This window comes from Buteo buteo, chromosome 1, assembly GCF_964188355.1.
Source record: "Buteo buteo chromosome 1, bButBut1.hap1.1, whole genome shotgun sequence".
NCBI lineage: Eukaryota > Metazoa > Chordata > Aves > Accipitriformes > Accipitridae > Buteo > Buteo buteo.
The window spans coordinates 34960799-34979127 of NC_134171.1; the positions used below are offsets into that span (position 1 = coordinate 34960799).

The window sequence follows — 18329 nt, forward strand, 5'->3', positions numbered from 1 at the left end:
AGAAAAAGAAAAAATGCAAAGGTGCATTAAACAAGATTTAAAGTTGCTCTTAAGGTGTCACTGAATCCCAGCGTGATCTTGACTGCTCAGAATGAGTGACATTAAGTGAAGCCTAAATATCAGTGTACTTGTAACCCAAAGGACAAGGAGACACTGTAGTCTTGACATAGCTGTTTTTTCATAAATGATGAAACTGTTTGAAAAAGATCAGATGAGGTATTTCCTTCAACCTGTGTCTAACATGGTATCCCTGTTTTGTTTGTTTTATAAATAAAGCATCTTAAGTGAAATACTAAATAAATGTCCTAAATTCTGTGAAATCTGAGATCAAAAGCTAGTGAAAATATACTCCAAGATTTTGATAGTCCTCTTCAGGTTTTGGCTTGTTCCCATTCTTGAGAATCAGAACCAAAAGTAAGGAAATTATATTTTTTAGCTTTTTTATTGTTCAAAATAATTTTAATTTGATTCATGGGACAAATAAATGTTCCTTTAAGAAACTGAAGAAATCATCTTTTTGAAAAAGCTGTTGCAAACTGAAGAGGTGTTTTTAAGGAGCGATGGATGCACAAGAAATTCCCTCTCTTAAAGCAAACCAAACCAAACCAAAATGAAAAAAACACATACTTCCTTCATACCAGGAAGGCATAAAGCAAACTAAAAAAGAAGGGCTGCAATCTACATCATTGATAATTTTTAACAGTTCAGAGCAGTGATCATCATTTCTGCTAGGCAGTCAGAAAATGATAAGGATGTTTTTTTGTTTGGGACTTCTTGAACTTACCTCAGTACAAACAATGCATATTAACAAGGGATTCAAAGCTAATGTTGAGCTAAAGGATGATTTGACGGAGGATAGCAGTTGGAAGATTTCACGGTCACTCAGTAATACACAATCTCATTGCAATCTTGGCACTCCCATAAGGAACAGCATTAGCTTTTTAATCTGGATCAGGCTTGTGCTTTTGAAGTGAAGCTCCTTAATCCCCCCCACATACGGCACTTTGCTGGGTGTCGTGGAGCAGCCTAGGAGTGCAGGAATGGATAAAGCTGAACCAAAAGCTTCACCCCAGGAACATGCACAAGTTCAAAGAGCAAGTGGGTGTTCAGTCCTTGTGACCAGGAGAGAGCCAGCTCAAACCCCATCAAAACACAGGCAACTGGGTGACTGGTTCTCAGCACCAGATATTTCGGTCTCCAGACTAACTCCTATTATGTCACTCCACTGGCTAATGTAGGCATGGCCCTAGACATCCATCAGTAAAACTGTTAACCTGATTGGCAAAGAATATATCTGTGTTATTGCATTGTTCTGCATAAACTTCAGTGAAATACCTTTCTCTCTTGGACAGACATGCTGGAGCTGGTTTTCATTATAAGGTTTTCACAATGTGTTCATAATGGCTTCGCAGCAAGAACAATAAAATAGCAAGGAATAATACCCTAATCTTACATTGTTGCATTTTACTGTTCACTTGAAACAAATCAATAGCGGATTAACTGAACATTTAGGCAAGTCAAATACAAATTCATTGAATTTTTAGTATTTCTTTTATTTGATCATCTAAGTATTGGTCCTGGGTTTTGTCTTTACCAGCTGTAAAACAAGAAAGTTGCTTTGTCCACACTTCATGTGTGTGTGTGTGTGTATGTGTATGAGTGAGAAAGAGCGAGATGAGTTTTCCAAGTGATTATTTTCAGTTCTTTAGGCAAAGACAAGGGAAACACCAAACTTGGTCTCAGATTTATTTTGCAGTATTTTCACTTCTACTATTCAGTCAAGATTATTCTCCCAAAATACAGCAGAATTCTACCAAATAAAAAGCAGTTAGGAAAACAAACATAAAATCACCATGATGGATTCCAAAAGTTTCCACCTATTCACAATAAATCATAAGTAGACAAATGATGACAGTTTATTAGAGACTACTTTTTTCCAGACAGAAAGTTGTGTGTTCTTATAATTACATCTTTGGAATAGACTGTCAATTTTGACATATTTTTGTTAAGAAAATCAAAACAGTATAAAATCAGATGTTCCAAACATCATAAAATGGTATTGTTCTATTTCTACTGAAAACCTGTTTCAAAATTTATTGCAGCTATTAATAATATAAGTAAAATATGCAAATCAGTGATAAAATTTTCATTTACATAAAAATGTAACATCTGGTTACTTAAAAGGTTTTTTCCCCAAATAATTCATTTGTAGAAATTGTTTTATTTTTATGCCAGGTCAGAATGAAATTATGTATAATGGTATTTTCTACAATGCAGAAATGCCAGTTTCCTTCAGGCACATATTTTAATTGCTATGCATTTAAGAATGCATTGTTTTGAAACATTTACATGAGAAATTTCTTCTGTGCCACATTATTATTTAAGGTTTATGTATCAGCATATTAGTTCTAGATGCAAACTGGCAGCTGACCATCATGACTTATAATAAATTCAGTTGTTCTAAATTTTTCCTGTTTGTTTTGGTCATGGGCCAGAGAGTTAGCTAGTGTATAGTATCTTTTTGCACCGATTTTCATGGCACTGTATTCCTTTCTACCCACCGAGGGCCTACTCTGCCCAGTTTAACAATTAATATTTCATGTTTTCATTAAATGGAAGTCATTACACCAGATATCTTATCCTTCAAGAAAAAGACACAGGCTGTGGACTAACAGTTTTCACTTCTGCAGTTACTGAAAAAATCACAGTGCAATCAACAGATTCAACATCACATCTTTGCTGGCTCTTGATATAGCTATGTAAAATCCAGTGGTATCACAATGTCCCACATATTATTTTTAATCTACCAATCTTATGAAATGTTAGTTGTATTGATATTGTCACTGAAATCAACTTATTCAGTTTATCCAGCTTTTTCTTTCCCCTCTGTCCTGGGTTCAGGTGGGATAGAGTTAATTTTCACAGGAACCTGGGAAGGGGAACAGCCAGGACAGCTGACCTGAACTAGCCAAGGAGCTATTCCATACCATGGGACATCACACTCAGTATATAAATAGGGAGCGGGCTGGGTTGGATCCTCAGGGCTTTCGGTGGGGGAAGTGGCGGAGCGTCGGGTTCCAGGTGGGGAACAGTTGCACTGTGCATCACTCCTTTTGTATATTCTTTTATTAGTACTGTTGTTGTTGTTGTAACTTCTCTTCTTGTGTTGTCCCAGTAAATTGTCCTTATCTCAACCCACGAGGTTCCGTGTTTTTTTTTTCTTTTCTCCTTTCTGATTCTCCTCCCCATCCCATCGGGGGGGGGGGGGGGGGAGGAGTGAGCGAGTGGCTGGTGGTCCTTTGTTACCGGCTGGGCTGAAATCACAACACCTTCTCTTTTATAGAGAGCCATCTATTCATTTGGTCCTGATCTTGCTCCTTAATTTCCATGTCCTTCTCAAATGTGATTTTGTTTTGGCTGTTCTTTGCTGACTTTTACTGATTTTTTTTATGCCTAACCTAGCCTTTATTTGTGTAAACACATCCAGAATGGCTTCAAAATTGCATCATGAATAATTTTAAGTAGCCTTTTCTCTTCTCAATACCCTATCATAACTTTAAGCACTGGTTCCACTTTGTATCGTGTAGCTGTCCCTCACTGTGAAGGCTCCATTTACTCCTAAAGTTTCTCTCTAATACAAAAAGTTTAAATCCCTACTCCCTTACAAGGATTTGCTTTCCTTTTGATATTAGGAACATGAAGAAAACACCATGGCAGTTCAACTTTCTCACCTCCTATCAAAAGGTTTATTATGTTGCTCCCCTGACCTGGTCTTTCTTCTGTTATTAGTAACTGTGTGTATATAATCACTACTATCTTCTCAAGGACTCTGCAGGGATTATCGAGGTGCTGTAAGAGCTCTATCTTTTGCTCCTAACAGGTGCATCACTATGTGCACAAGCCTCTATGCAGTCCTCACTGATACCTTAAACTCAGTCATTCATATACCTGGTTGTCACCCCTCTGGGCTGCCCTTTTCTATCATCACAGTCCTTAAGATCTTGACAACTCTATCAGATATTATTGCTTATGATAGTTGTTGTATATTATATAACAAGAATCCAGCACTCTATATGTATTGCAGGATGTGTACAGGGGGTTCCTAAAAGCTAGCTGTAAACTTGTTGAGCACTATTATATTAAAGAAGTGCAGTTGGAGCTCTTGATATGCATTTCAATACTTTGCTGGAGTTAACTTTGGTTTTACTTTTTTTTTTTTTTTTTTTGCTTTTAGTCTACCTCTAGTATGAACTAATTTCCTTACTCAAATGTCAGTGGTGGTAATTTTTTAGAATTCCAATTATTTTGGTCGTCTTCTCCAATCACGCTGATTGTTTCTGGAAAATCTATTCCCAGTGTAATATAAAATACTAAAACCATGCCTGAAGATTTTACATAAGAGGTGAATCTGCTTTTTCATTGTATTTGCAGGTAACATGGTTTAATTGATTAATCATTACAATACCTGCCCCCTCATTTTCTAGATAATGTGCTGCCTCTAAACTTTGGGGGGTGATTTTATCTTTTTAGACTTTAAGGGATGTTTTTTTTTTCCTTCTGAAGCAAATTCTACATGCAGAGATTAATGTCCTTCGGTGAATTATGAGACATTACTATTCCTTATTCCTAAAATTCATAATCTATTCCCAAGATACCTAGACCATATGTATTACCTTGTCTTACTAATGTCAAACCAACTAGCGTTTACTATTTTTTCTGTCTTATGAGCCTCCTCAATTTACTAGGCATTTGTCTCAGTAATTCAGTGTCTTTATTTAGCTGTCTATTAGTGCATATGTAAGGCTTTATTCTTCTTTAACGATTTAGAAAAGAGGATATAGTCATGTGTAACTTAGAGGGGGGAAAGACCACAATATAACTAGCTGTTTACTCTTAGTGTTTAGGGTCACAGAGGAAACATATTCTTGATATAAGTCAAATTAAATATCGGTAACAAGGGAAAGAAAAATCTTTCTTCCTCACTGCCATTTCACTGATGGAAGCTTCATCTCTACTCATTAAGTTACAACAGGGAATTTAGACAGCCCTGTGGAATATAAAACAAAACTAGTGCCGTAGTATGACAACTGAATATATCACCAAAACACCACTGTTTCATGACTGAACAAATTACTGAATTACTTTTTAAATGCAACATTTTATTTAGAACTGTTTTTTACCTGAGTTTTGTACATTAAATACACCTTACATCATTTGTTTGATGATAAATATATCCTTACAGTGTTGTCATTATTTTTGAGAATACTGCCTTCTATAAATGTTTTCAGTACAAAATAGCACTAATTTTCCACAAACTTGTGAAGAAAATCCTTGCTTCAGTAACTAAGTTCCCAGTCCAAAATAACTGAAGAGCAATGACAATCAAGCTCCAAGGCATGACATCTGTTAACAACCTGGATTCTGCACCACTGAGCTTCAAAGGGATATAAAGGAGAGAAGTCATTCTAATAACAATGTATGGTGACTATGATGGCAACAGATATAAACCACATTTCAATGCTCTGTGCAAACTTAGTTTAATAATCCTACTAAATCAGCCGTTTGATACGGTGAGAATAATGAAATTTCACCATGTAGTTTACAATTCTTCATATATCATATGATCTAAATGCTAGTGAGGATTTACAGTTCCCATTTCGCAAAAGAAAATCTGGGAAAACTGACCATTTTGTCCAGCCCACTTTCAGAATGAAAAGGTGATAACATGGGAATGGGAGAAGACACCATGGATCTCATTGCGCTCCCACCTTCCAGTCATATTTCTTAAGGGGGTAACCTACACTGATGTCATAATTCATAGATTTAGTTTAAATAAATCCAAATGACCTGGGATACATACAAATCTGGAGCGGTGAGGAGAAAGGGGAAGTTAGGCATGACATTGATTTTTCATCAGAGGAATCTGCTATATTGCTTGTTAAAATGGAGTTCTGCCTCAAAGCTTGCATAAATGCATTTGCGAAGCATATGCCATTTAATAAAGTCAACTAATCTGGCCACGGCAATTTAAGAAATGCTACTTCTAGTAACACAGTCAGTCCTTCGCACAGAGTTTACTGCCCTGAGAACAGAGCAAAGAAACTGAACATGTTCCTGTGCTCAGCTGCTTTGGAGATACTTCTCACATGTCATCTCAAAGGGGCAGGGAAGGCAGGTTTGTAATTAAGATACAAGCTTTTGCACTGAAGGTGTTTTGAGATTGTATGGAGATGTGTGAGACACATGTTCCAGTCTGGTAATTCTTTTGAGCCTGACTGGTGTTTGGCAGTGGCAAAACTTGACAAGGCAACTGCCTGACCTTTGGGTCAGCTTAAGATTCACAAAGTCTGTCTATCAAAACCTTTAGGTTCAGCAATGCAACATTGAAGTGTCCTACACTTGACTGGAGCCAAAACATCAGGTCTTTATACAAGGTACTGAGGAATGAAGGGAGCTATGTTCAGTTCAGCAGAGAGGAAGAGAAGAGACAGTTTTCACTCCATAGGCTGCTGGAGATCCCAGTATGTGTGAAAGCCAGATTCCTCACTCTGCTTCAGGCAGATGTGGAGGATTAGACCATGAAAGCCTCAAGGCAATTAGCTAAGTAGCATGGTATCATCTGAGACCACTTGTGTACATGAGCCAAAAGAGAAACGTAGATGCATTGGAAATTTTAAGGATGCTACCCTAACTGCCAGTGTTGTGCATCACGTTCTGAAAATTTACATTGTGAGAGCAGAAGCCTTTACAAAACTTGTCTTTAGCCTTTATCATTCAGTGGCATCACTGATCAAAACAATAAAGCACAACTTTTAGTTGATGGGCTATATTAATATTAGTGCTAAACTTATTATTATTCTCAGCTCAATCTCAATTGTACTTCCCTTGTCATTTCAAAGTCTGCAGTGTGTCAGGACCAAGATTTTCATCCACAATTTAATTTTACAAGTATTCACATGCCTAGGATGAAGTATGCTGTAGAAGCTCACCTGGAAAATTGTTCTAGATCAAATTATTTTAGAGTCTGATGTCCCCCTCTGTAACAAACTAAGATAATCCCTTGAAAAAAGCACTCTCCTGTAACTTAAGTGAAGAGAGGGACAGAATAATACTATAAAAATATGTCAGGAAGAAAGACATGCAGTAAAACCTAAAATGCATTGGAATTCTGACTATATTCAACTTCTGTACTGGGACGTATTAGGAGTAGGATTTCCAGAACAGTGTAAGCAAGTTAGCATTTCAAATTAATTGAGAGTTGTAGCTCATTGTGGTTCTTTTGAAAATCTCAACCACATAAATTAGGCATTATTAAAACCTGAGATACATTTATATACTGTATTTATTGCATTTTCTTCATACTGTCAAAAAGACTTTGTGGATAAAAATTATAAAAAGCTTTAAAAACTGGATAAAATTGAGTGTACTTTCTCAGTTTAAGAAATCAACTACTCAAAATGTCAAACCAAAGTACAAAACAGTTTGAAAGTGAACAGAAACAGTGACAGCTCTTGATCATCTGTCAAAGACTCAGTCGGGTTGTGCAAGGATCATGCACATGCTTTGGATGCAGAAATAATGGAGTGAGCTATGGATAACACAAGTGTAGAGCTAGTCAGACTTTCATAAGTCATGTGCTGCTTTACATAGACAAACTGTTTTTAATGTCAGCTGAATCCAGGAGTTGTCACTTTTCCAAAGTCTTCGCCCCTGATAACTCCAGGTTCTTGGAATTTCTCTCCAGTTCCTCTACACCTGGACTTTGGGTGTGCTGTATTTGCATAAGTTCTAGAGTAGAATTAGGTCCTACATGGAAAATTCTTGTGAGTCCTTCTGATTCCAAGCTCCTTCTGTGAAAAGTCACCTGGAAATTTCTGACAGCACCCTTCTTGAATCTTGTAGTAACCTTATTATCTGATGTATCCATTAACTGATTCATCCCAATTTCCCATTATCTTCAATAAGTAGCAACCTGTATGCATGCATGTTTTTTCCAGAAAAGTACTTAAATTTGAATTTCTATTAAAATATTTTTATATAAAAATTTAAAATTCAGAATATTTAGTTTAACATCCTTTTGCAGGATCACACTTCTTTTCCAACATCTGGAAGGTAATGTTAGGTATTTGATGGGGGCCATCATGTCTTTTTAGACCCCTTAACTGGGTTTAGACCCTTAGCTGGGAAGCAAAAATAATGAAATAGCATACTATTTTCTGAACAGGGACAGGATACAATGCAAACAGTCTAACATGCATTTTGTGGTCAAAGGGGCCAAGTGATAAGAAATTCTTGTGAGAGTGAATTAAGAGTTAACAATGAAGTTTCTTCTCATACTGTCACTGAAAATAAATCTGGTATCATCTGTAAATCAAATTCCTGTAGACAAACAGGATTTCAGAGAAAGTAGGATAAGCCCCAGGAATTTGAACAATCCAAATATGTATAACAGAAAGTTAATAAATAATGTAAGCTTCAATATCGCCACTGTTGATTGCAGCTATATGTCAGGCCCAGTGTTAAAGAGAGGAAAAAACTCTCAGAATACCCCATGACCTGGAGCTTCTAGCTGATGATTGTTCCTGACAGGCTGGAAGTCCAGGGTCAGCCTATACACATTACAGTATGGTAAATCCTGAGCATGTTGATTTAAAAGAGCTATCTGATTTGGCACTCTTTTAGAGATAATTTAAGATAAAAGGCCAGCTCTGCTCTCAATTATATAACTGTAAATCAGATGAGTCTCACAGCCCTGAGGTAGTCTTACAACATGAGCCAACTAATGTCAAAATCCTTGGATTTATTTTTTGATTTATCTGAGGAGCTTTTTTAAGGACTAGAATAAATCAGTTTTTACAATAATGTAGCAGATATTCTGTGAAATGTAGTTTATTTCCATTTCCCTCATTAAGAAATTAGTGGTTAGAAGAATGCCTGTTGACATAACAAGGTTCCAGTTCAGTAAGAAAACATGACATCAGTTTTATTTTCAGTTTGACTTTGATGGGAATGATCCCATGAACGAAGTATGTGCGTAAGAGTCTTCCTGGGCTTCAGTTTTGGCCAAAACTCATTAAAAGCACCTGGAACTTTTTCACTGAAGTAAAACAGATTTTGAACCAAGAACCACTTATGGCAACAAGCATTGTATCCACCAAGCAAAAGGTACAGTTAGCATGTACTAAAATCACTTAAAAGTCAAATCTTCAAGAGGCTTGGCCACCTGCATTTAAACTGGATATTAGGAAAAAGTTCTTCACTGAGAGGGTGGTCAAGCACTGCAACAAGTTTTCCAGAGAAATGTTCATGGCCCCAAGGTTGTCAGTGGTCAAGAAGTGTTTGGATAATGCTCTTAGACATATGGTTTAACTTTTAGGTTGTCCTGTGTGGAATCAGGAGTTAGACTCAGTGTTCCTCATGGGTCCCTTCCAACTCAGAATGTTATATGATTTTATGAATTGATTTCCAAAATAGTTAAAGTAATAGTAAGTTTTGCAAAGCTTAAGTCAGCATCTTTGTAGATCATATATGGTTTGGGTTTTTTTTTATATATTTTTTTAAAGACTAAACTCTTATTTCTGGTATTGTTTGTTGGTTGACAAATCAGATATCTAAAATCTTTGCCAGGTTAATGCTCAGCTCTTTTGAAGGTTGATATTCCATAGCAATGTGTCTGGTGTTTCAGAGTACAGGAAGACAGGTAGAAAATTAGAGTAGTCTTGTAGCACAGAGTCAGCATACTCTAACAGAAACTAATATTTCAGTTGCTAAGATTAATGCAGCCATTCTTTTATACTTTGTTTTGGATACTGATAAAGTGCCTTAGGCCTGGAACATCTGACAATGAAGGGAAAGAAGATACAGAATAACTGCTTAACCAGATAGAATACGATTTCATCATCTCTTCCTCACAGGAAAAGTCAGAGGCAACATAAAACCCTGTCACTGGACAAACTGAACACTGTATTTTAGTGTTCAGAGCATAGTACTTACTGCTATAAACAACAGCACAGTGGCCACTTTTTTTATTTTGTTTATTTCCATTTCAGTATCGGAGAGAAACCAGACCATTTTTTGAGATAAATTTACTGAACAGAGGAAAAATTTCAGACATACCAATCTTTGAAGTTCTCTGTCCTGGAACGTAGTTGGAGTGTTTATTTTGTGAATGAATTATTTTGTTATCTAAGGTCCAATAGCCTGTTATCTACTGGATCAAATATCATTGGTATTTATTGTAGACTCCTTCCTCCCTGAAGAAGGACATGACTGTTCTCACAAATGTGCTATTGTGTGGCACCTGCTGAACTGCTGCAGAGACTAGAGGTACTGCCCTGTTTCCATCTGCTTTCCCACAAACACTGATTTTTGCAAAATGGATTGCGGATTCCAGAATACATAGCGTACAGGGAATTTTCAGATGTCTGTAAATGCACTCTATTCATTTTGTCAGAACCAGTAAACCAATTAAAATAGCCTTGAAATAAAAATCATACAAGAACAGATGGGCACCATTCATATTGTTTTCCTACTTAGGAAGAAGTGTGGGAAAGCACTTAGGAAGCAATGAAAACTACTATGTTAAAAAGCATTTGAATAATGGTTATGAAATAGGTTTTCATATTTGCATGAGCTGAAATTCACACACTTGACAATTTACATTCAAAATACAAGCCATTCCCAGGATGTATATGGCTCATGGAGAATAAACACAAACACACAGTAATCTGCAACTGGTATGATTTACAGTGGCAGTTTCTCGTGGAAAATATCATCTGTCCACTGGGACTTTTGCCATTTTATTGCTCAGACTACTCTCATATCATATAACTTCTGCAAAAAGAAATAAGATTTTCTCCTGGGGACAAATATGCTAAGATGTTCACTTATTTAATTTTATTGTCAGTGTATGCACACATTTTGTCAAGAGGAAAATGTACGTCCTTTTTTTTTTTAAGATGGTGTTAAACTAGGTAGCATGTGTCATCTGCTGACAACTTCTGCTTTTTCCTTCAGACTGATTATTTATACTTAAGCCATTTCTTACCTGAATGAACATTTTTTCTAGAAATCTTTGTGTCCTCTTTTTTGCATGCTAGCAATAGCATCCTAGAATTTTTCAAGCTTCATATAAATAATAACAAAAATAATGGAAACTGCATTTATTGTTTGAAAGAGTGGTGAATTTCAATATTCAGGCTGCATCTAATGGAGAATGATTGAACTTACAAGATTTGTGGAGTTCTTTTAATGTATGATTAAGTAAAGATGGCTTGATACTACAGGAACTTATAATTCCCATTTCATAACCATAGAATGCTGAAAGCTAGAAAATACTGAAGTAATCCATCTGCTTGAATATACTGAAATAATTACAATGCACAGATTTCTTATTTACTTTCCTTTTGGTTGTTACATATTTAACAGAACCATGTACCTAATAGTAGTTCTAAGTCATTTTTATCCTTGGACAGTTGCAACGCTGGATTGTGTTACAAATATTTTTAATATCTATGAATCCTAAAACCCTGCCTTCCTTTCACTTCCATTCACTTCTATTCCATCCGTGGCTTTATAGTGTAATGTTGCAATGATAAGTCTGCAGATTAACCCTCATGTCCGTGAAGGACATTATTGACCTCAATGGTTCTACTTGCATAGGAACCTACCTACTGGGACATCATTACAGAACTAGTACCATAAACTGCCTGAATAGATGTCACTAACTAATTATTAACTAGTCATTAATGAGCTAATGACATTAATAGATGTGATTAACTAGTTCCATTAGCAGCCTGAATGATTCCATGAGTCACATTTTACTATGAATTTCTGGTGCAATAATGATAATCTATGGGCCCTATAAATTATAACTATTTTATAGGTATCCGTTAAAAAATTATAGCATTAATCAAAGCAGTGGTCATTATCAGAGTCATAAAAATGACCCAAGATCATCACTGGTAAGGAACTCTACTCCTCGTCCAGAAACATTGTACCTATACCTAACAAAATTCACTAGTGAATAGAAAGATATAAAACCAGTAGCGTTGTCAGAAATATTAATAAGGAGGATGCATGTCAATAACACAGAACTGCAGTGTTTCAGAACCTGGACAAACATTAGCTAATAAAGGCATGGGGTGAAATTAATTTGCAAATCTGGACCAAAATTTGTCCTCAGTTACAATAAACTCGAGAATAAAACTGGAAAACATTCTCACTATTTCTTTAAAGATTTGGTAAAATTAAACAGTACCTCGTGACAAGAGTTACTAAAGGATTAGGGATGCTTGTGATTTCTGTTCTTTGCCTGTTACATCGGTGAACTGGCACCTTTTAAAATCTTTATATATGGTGCATTGCTGACTGTAAAAAAGGTGAAAGACACTAGGTAATGAAATAGAAAGTGCTTAAAAGAGTAAATCCCTTGTAGGCAGAAACTGCAGTGCAGTTTGAATGACAAAAAGTGTAACCAGAAATCAAAACATTCCTTAATTGTTTATTTATGGTACAAATGTTAATTGCCTTATGCCTTACATGGACTGTACAATAGGACAGGTTAATTGGGCTGAGAAACGGCTAGCTCTGAAGGTGCAAGCTCAGAATAATTAAAACTCCTGCATCATGATAACAGAACTCTCCTGTCGTTTGGACTCCGAGGATATTGTTTTGCATTTTCTTTTCTTTCCAGGTTAAACAGTATGTGATTTTTACCATAAATTAAGAAATCCAAGGACAGAGCTTTGGCTGACTACCGATACCATGTGAGACAGATTTTCATGTGGATTTGAATGCATTGTGGGAAATGAAAGGACTACATCAGTCTGAATGACTTACAGTGATCCTTTCAAAGCCTTATTTGCATCTGCCAGTACTAAACCAGACAGCAGGAGCCTTAGTACTGCCAGGAAATAAAGTGGCCTCTAATTGCTTATATGTTGATTGCAAGCTTTTCAGAAAAAAATCCATCACATAAAATATCTCCTAGGTCGCCGAGCAGTGCAATGGTCACATGCCTACTTTTAAGAAGCGCAGCCAAAGAGAAAGATGAGGGCTTACAGGGGAGGCTAGGAAGGAAAAAAATAATTTTAAAAGTGGAATCTAATTCTCACTGATCCTTATTCACACCAAGCTGGCTTTACAGTGCACCAGCAGCATAAAAAAGGATGAAGTAGGTGTAAATTACAGTTATAACTAGAGTAGGGCAATATAGTAGTGTCAAAGCAGCATAAAAGACCTTTATTGCAGGCAAGAATTTGATGGCTGCTGTTCTTGTATTTGTACCTGAGCAACCCTGAAACTATCTGCAGCAAAACAGAGCTCAGGGAGGCTAACACCGGCCACTTACCAAGCAGCACTTTGCTAGTGCTATTTGTAATAACTCACCTCCTGCTTGCTCTAGCAAGTTTGTTCAAAGCCAATAGAAGCTGCATTGCATAAGCTTTAATCAAATTTTTTCCCGAAAGTGGGATTGTCCTCACTGTGCATAAGGACCAGGTAAGTGACAAAAAGCATTTGAGCTGGGGAGGTATGAAGAAGAAACTTTTCCACAAGACAGATCATTCTATTCTGGTTGAACATAAGTCAAAAGATATCTTCATTCTGGAAAGGAATGAGAGAGAAGCCAGATTTGTATGTGGCTGAGAAAACTATGTTTTCTCTTGTCATGTTAATACTAAGACAAACACATTGTGTTCATATGGTTTTGTTCCTTCCTGCTACTGGAGGACACAGTTACATAGCATTTTCTGCTTCATTTTGTTAATTAACTCACTGTCTTCCAGATTTCTTCTCAAAAGGTGAAACATCACCAGGAACCACTGTGTCCAGTTGCTTTTGTACATAGTAATATTCCATACACAAAACTATGAACTATGCATTTGCTGATTTGATGTCTTGACTGTATTCAGAATAATCACTTTCTCAGTTTTATTTTCACATGTGTTACTGGGGTTAGAAATTAAGATAATGTTCATGTATTTTCATTGGCAACAGTTGATCAAACCAGGTTTCTTGTAGGTGTACAGAGTTCTTTCTGGACAATGTTATTCTCAGTGTAATTCATCTGGTGATCCATCGAAGCTTATCATTATTTTAGGCAAATAGTTTCAGTAATAGAATCAGGAGAGAGTAACGTGCAGGCCTCCCCTCAGCTCCTAACTCAGTAATAACAGGGGACAAGTTATGCATCTTCTTCATCACTTTCTACAGACCAGCATTTCTCTTCTGCACTCATGTACAGTCTCGCTGGATCATCTTCTTCACCTGTGTTTATGGTGTGTTCATTCACTAAGATGGTTTTGGACTTCCCATCCCTTCATCATCCACATTAGAAATGAACTCTTTGTCATGAATTTTCTTAGTTCTGCAGAGAGGAGTTCTCTTCCCATGAAAATCAAAACATGGGAGAGAGAATGCTGTTTGACTGCATGGTTCCAACATAGTACTGCAATCAGGCAAGTGTTTTACTTTGGGAAACAAAAATGATCTCTAGAGTTGGATCCTACAAATAGACGCAGGTAACACTGGCAGACATAAGTATGCAATATCAACAGCGAAGTTCAGGGACCTGTAGGTGGCTCCTCTTCTACTCAAGTTTCAAATCATTTAGAAGTGAAAGTTTTTTTCCTGCACATACTTGTGGTCACGGGAAGGCTTCAGTAGAAAGGCAGGTATTTTATGTACATTTTCAGTGTAGCATCCAATTCCTTTCTGCTTATACTAGTCAATTAGACAAAGACTCCATTTACTATTCAGCATTGGAGCAGCTACACACTTTTGCCTCTGTGGTTAGGTGTGAGCTATTCATTTTCCACAGAAGCCCTGGACACCCTGTTAAAGAAGCACTATAGATGTTGACTTCAAATCATAGTGCACACAGAGGTATTCCAGAAAGACAGTTTTCTGTGCACGTAGGTCTAAATCCAGGGGAAAATAACCGCTTCCATATGAAAAGTTTAGCCAAAAGACTCATCTACTCTTGTGAAGGACATACTATCCAGGTAAAAAAATTACCCTGACAGGTTTTTTTACATTATTACTGGTTTTATGTTTTTAATCATTCTGCAGTCAGGTAGAAAACCTCTTTGATTCTTGGTTGCATTTTTTTTCATGCACCTGATTGGCTGTGAGGTACAGACACTCTGCCACTTCTAATCCGTATTTCATAGCATAGAGACAGTAACCTAGAGCAGGGAATGTCTCTCTTACCCACTCATAGGTATAAGAAAGAAGGACAAAGAGGTATTTTCAAGGGAAAATCCTCAAGAACACAATTTAAATGAAGGACAAAGTATTTTGTCACTTTTCAAATAATGGTGAGGACTTCTCCTGTTTATTTCATACCAGTACCTATTTCTGAAATAAAATGTGAGGTGGGTTAGAAATAGTGGATTATACAAACACAAAGTTAGTTACTGCACATCTTTGAAATGCTGAAATTAGAAATGCTAAATTAGAAATGTAACAGATTGTTTCAAATAAATATAAATCCTGGCTTTTAAAGTAGTAACTAGACATCACTCTTTTCACATACTGTCACAGAAACAGGCTAATACTGCAGAGGTTAGAGAACTGAATGGCAAGAATTTGATGACAAGAAGGTACTGCACCTTAAGAAGATATGCTCCTTTACTAGGGAAATCCACACTGTGCTTTGGCTTTCTGAAGTAGTTGCTTAAAGGTACCTGTGTGAGATTTCACTGGATTTACTACTTATCTTGTTTTAATGCAGTCAGCTATGGAAACGAATTATACATTTGCACCAAGAAACTTATTATTTAATATTTTGTTCCAGCAAATCTAAGTGAATAATCTGCATGGAAAGACCCCGGTTTCTGCTGTCACATCACTGTTCCATGGTCTTTCACATTGTGCAGAAGAGAGACAAAGAGCAGAAATAAATTCTGTGATTTCTCAGCGCTGGTTACATTAATTAACACTTCACTGCATGAACTACAGTGTACCCCTACACATGCTCCCGTGTCTCATTATTTCCATTATCTAGCATTCATTTAGGCTTCACAACATAGCATACAAAGATTACAATGTTAATTTTTAAATGAAACCCAAAGGCAAGTTTAATTTTAAACAGCATTAATTTTCATGGTGAAAGACTTCAGTGGCTTGTCTTATGCAAGGATGTTGATATTAAATTTGCTATTTAATAAAGACTGATGAACAAATGGAGGGGAGTTTGTCAATGAGGGTTCATCAGTTTTGCTTCCTTTCCTCACAAGTTAATGACATTTGCTTCATAGACCGTCCCTAATGATGCAAAGGAGATCGGGCATTGCACAAGTTGCTGCTGCTGTCTTAGTTCAGCGGTATTAGGCAATCATACAAGTGTGACACATTAGAAAGAGATGAGCAAGACTTACTGAACTAAAATACAAAGTAGGCAATTTGTTAAATAAAATGAAAGGATGCGTATATGCATTTTTTTTTTCTTTTGGGGGATGAGTCACACTTCAGGAAAAGTTCCACATTTCAGAGGCAGCACAAAAAAAGCCCCAATGGAACAACATGGAAGCAAAGGACTCCATATCAGCTGAACATGAAAGACCATAAAGTGTGCCAATGCCTCTCCTGTTCCAGTCACAACAGCCCCTGAAAATATGTATTTTATATTGAAATTGCAGAGTCAGGAAAAAAACCTTCGGCTTATTTGGTTTAGGCCTTTGACAAGATCAATGATACAAAGACTATACTGAGGTAAGTTTGCTTTACCTGTGCCAAAAAAAAAAAAATCAACCATATTTAGGTCCGATATCCAAAAGCAAAAAGAATATGTTTTGCTTATTTGCTCTTTACTCTGTATACCTCCAAATCAATCATCAGTGGAGAAAAAAAGGATAACTCTTCCCATGTGAACTTAATCCTAGACAGCTGAAACCTTGTAAGAATTTATTTCATTGACTATATCCAGTTTTGGCCATAACTCCATAAAGAACACTTGTAAGTCTGATGCTTTCAAATACAGACTAAAACCATGTCTCTAATGTCTCTTGGGACAGACAGAAAACTTATTTTGGAGCTTATTTGATCGATGTTCAATGAAGCTAATATTCTGCCTGTGTGCACTATATATACTTCGATTGCCATTATTTTCCTCTGGGTAGGTAAGATAAGAAGATACCTTAGCAAGCCTTTGAATTGAAACCGTATCACACAATAAATGTTTCAGAAGTAATTGTATTAGTTCAACTATTCTTTCAGGAGGGCCTACTAAACACCACATCTATTGCTAGACTCATAAAAATAGATGGCAAAGTATTGCAAACACTCCAAGTGGCATTACAAGATCATATTTCGGTCCTTAAAAAATCATTTTCCCACAGACACATGACTGTAGTTTCGCCAATGACAGTGGGAATTCTTCACTGATATCAGTGCCTGGAATGTGGCTCACTGCTAGCATAATATTTGCTTTCACATTGCTTCCAAAAATGGAGGGAATATTGCAGTTTTTCCTATCAGGCTTTACTGTATGCTGGCTGTTTATTTTTGTTTAAATTAACTTGGTTACTCTAACCATATAAACTGCTCCTATAATGCCTATTTTTTATAATTTCTTTAAAGAGACATCACATAAGTTTCTCCCCAGTAAATTCAGACGATCTGTAAATAAGCTGCAGTATGACAGTTTCCATCTGACACAGCCAGTTTATAACCAGGTCATAAAATCAGAATAAACTGAACCTCTCACCTGAAATGATGGAAATGTTGACGCTTGTTTTCCCACCCTTAATTATATTACACACAGTCAACTCAACCCATCCATTACATGATACACTAACTGTTTTCAGACCCTTCCAGAATGAAGATGTTCAAGTAATTATGAAGAAAATAGGCTACTTTACCTCTGTATAGACTGTTCTCATCCTACTGGAACCCCATACATTTTGTGAATGTGAGATAGCTAGTGCACATGAGCCTCAGATAGTGGCTATGTGCTAAAGAGAGCAACACTTTAAGCTCTTGGGTGGCAGAGATAATAACCAGACAGGTCTTATGCAAAGTACTACTATGGAGATAAAATGTCACAGGACTGTTGCACAACTTCTGAATAATAGGACATTAAGGTATGCAGATACCTTGCATAAAGAAAAAAAAAAGAAAGATGGAGAGATGAAAGGAAGTTTAAAAATAGGAAATCAGTCTTTTTTTCCTTTCTATATGAAAGGAAAGCTCCCTGATGCTGAGGTTATTCATTACACCAGGACAGAAGCAATTTGTTCAACTATAGCTCAGGTAGTGTCAGCAGTTTCATTATAAATCCATTTCTAAGAGGTCTAAAGCCTGACTGTAATAATTTTTTCAGGCCT

At 36.6% G+C, this 18329-nt stretch overlaps 1 long non-coding RNA gene across 4 annotated transcripts in view; it reads right to left on the reverse strand.

The window, feature by feature from the left end:
- The window catches only part of LOC142030766 (uncharacterized), a 38919-nt gene extending 20932 nt beyond the window's left edge, over positions 1–17987 (reverse strand). For all 4 annotated transcript variants that reach the window (XR_012650282.1, XR_012650284.1, XR_012650285.1 and 1 more), the window contains exon 1: positions 17865–17987. This is a non-coding gene — a long non-coding RNA (uncharacterized LOC142030766). The remainder of the gene's footprint in view (positions 1–17864) is intronic.
- Between the last annotated feature and the right edge of the window lie 342 nt (positions 17988–18329).